Genomic DNA, 2,496 nt, shown 5'->3' on the forward strand with positions numbered 1-2,496 from the left:
ATTTGCACGTCAGAACTGTTTCGGTCTTCCATCAGGGTTTCCCCTGACTTCAACCTGATCAAGTATAGTTCACCATCTTTCGGGTCACAGCATATATGCTCAAGGTACGCTCCAGTTAGAGGTATAAATAATAATAAATTATCATTATACATAACTATATGGAACGCCCCGGGATTGAATTAATTGACTATTTATTAAAAAATAGACTAAAAATTAATCCCATTATATTTAAGTTAAGTTAATTATGCCATTAAGTTTAATATAACTCAATGACTTGCACATATGTTAGACTCCTTGGTCCGTGTTTCAAGACGGGTCCCGAAGGTATCCTGAATCTTTCGCATTGTTAATCATATAAATGCATACAAATAAATATTAATATCATAGATATTAAATTTTTTGTAAAATTCAAAAAATGAATTTTAGCATTATATATAATAAAATCTATCAACACTTTATCAAATCATTAGTATTTATTTTATGTTAATATGCTTAAAAAGCAAATTAATTTAAATAAACTTAATATCACCAATGATCTTTTGATAAATACTTTATTATGTTAATAGATTACAATGTCCTTATATGAAAAAAATGCACATTATTTTTTTAATTATTTAATGATGAATTTTTCATAATGGATATTCAGGTTCATCGGGCTTAACCTCTAAGCAGTTTCACGTACTATTTAACTCTCTATTCAGAGTTCTTTTCAACTTTCCCTCACGGTACTTGTTTACTATCGGTCTCATGGTTATATTTAGTTTTAGATGGAGTTTACCACCCACTTAGTGCTGCACTATCAAGCAACACGACTCTTTGGAAATATCTTTCTAGTAATCATTAACGTTATACGGGCCTGGCACCCTCTATGGGTAAATGGCCTCATTTAAGAAGGACTTAAATCGTTAATTTCTCATACTAGATATTAAGATATTCCATACACTGCATCTCACATTTGACATATAGACAAAGTGACTTAGTGCTGAACTATTTTCTTTTCGCTCGCCGCTACTAAGAAAATCCTTGTTAGTTTCTTTTCCTCCCCTCATTAATATGCTTAAATTCAGGGGGTAATCCCATATGAGTTGAGGTTGTTTTAATATTCTTTTTTTATCTTCTCACAATTTAATAAAAAAATTATATCATCTTTTCATCTCTATTTTTCTTTTCTCCTTTTATATATTGTAAATATATAAAAATAATAATAATGTAAAATGAGGCAATCCTAGAATAAAAAATTTAATTTTTATGCTAGACATTCCTCCTTTTAATTACATATATAAATTATTATTTTATATATATATATAAATAATATGAAAATTTTTTGTAAAGAATACTTAGATTCAATATTTTCATCATTTCATTTTATTTGAGAGGATTTTTTTTTTAAAGAATATATAATAAATAAAATTCATTATATATCTTTATTTTTTTTGCTATTAATATTATGAATTATTTAAAATCCAATAATATACACATTTGCTTAAATTCAATTATTTTTATAAAAGAATAAGCAACTTATTTAGCATAGTCTTACAACCCTCAACCATATGTAGTCCAAGCAGTACTTTAAAATTGAATTTAATGTACATAACAGCATGGACTGCGATATGCGTTCAAAATGTCGATGTTCATGTGTCCTGCAGTTCACACGATGACGCACAGTTTGCTGCGTTCTTCATCGACCCATGAGCCAAGTGATCCACCGCTTAGAGTATTTTTTTATTTATTTTTATTTATAACAAATGTCAATTTTTTTTTGCATATATTAATTGAAAGAGTAAAATTAAATAATATTAATAATATATAAATTGATTTTCTTTCAATAATATATATCAAATATATTTAACTCTAAACATTTTTATTAAGTTGCGAATGTCTTAGTTCAACAATAATACAGTGGTGGTATTTATTATGATTCAATTATTTTGTATTTTTTTAATCATTTTATGTATATATAATAATATAATAAATATATACCACTTTTGTTATTGTGAACAAATTAACTTATCATTCAATCAAATGAATAATAAGTACAACTTTTTATTTTCATGTTTAAAGGTTTTTAAAAGAAAAAAATAAGAAAAAACATTACAAAATGTACCATCATATATTATATTTAATATGATATAATTGATGGATCACAAATTGAATGAAAAAGAATAAAAAGAATTATGGATTCAAAATAATTATATAAATTTTTTTTTTTTCTTTTTTTTTTTTTTTTTTTTTTTCTTTTTGTTCGTTTGTTTGCTTGTCTGTTTGTTTGTTTGTTTGTTTGTTTTTCTTACGGATATGGAACACAATAATGATCCTTCCGCAGGTTCACCTACGGAAACCTTGTTACGACTTTTACTTCCTCTAAATAATCAAGTTCGGTCAACTTTTGCGAAACAACCGTGACACACGAGGCGTCACAGTGATCACGTCCGGAGACCTCACTAAATAATTCAATCGGTAGTAGCGACGGGCGGTATGTACAAAGGGCAGGGACTT

The 2,496-nt window shown here is 27.0% G+C and overlaps 1 non-coding gene and 1 pseudogene across 1 annotated transcript in view; both read right to left on the reverse strand.

Moving 5' to 3' along the window:
• LOC129252830 (large subunit ribosomal RNA) overlaps nucleotides 1-1,094 on the reverse strand; it is a 3,986-nt gene extending 2,892 nt beyond the window's left edge. The window contains exon 1 of the ribosomal RNA XR_008583666.1: nucleotides 1-1,094. This exon is cut by the window's left edge and continues 2,892 nt beyond it. This is a non-coding gene — a ribosomal RNA (large subunit ribosomal RNA).
• A 442-nt stretch (nucleotides 1,095-1,536) lies between these two features.
• Nucleotides 1,537-1,717, reverse strand: LOC129252828 (5.8S ribosomal RNA; annotated as a pseudogene).
• Between the last annotated feature and the right edge of the window lie 779 nt (nucleotides 1,718-2,496).

Source organism: Anastrepha obliqua, unplaced genomic scaffold (genome assembly GCF_027943255.1).
Source record: "Anastrepha obliqua isolate idAnaObli1 unplaced genomic scaffold, idAnaObli1_1.0 ptg000398l, whole genome shotgun sequence".
Classification (NCBI taxonomy): Eukaryota; Metazoa; Arthropoda; class Insecta; order Diptera; family Tephritidae; genus Anastrepha; species Anastrepha obliqua.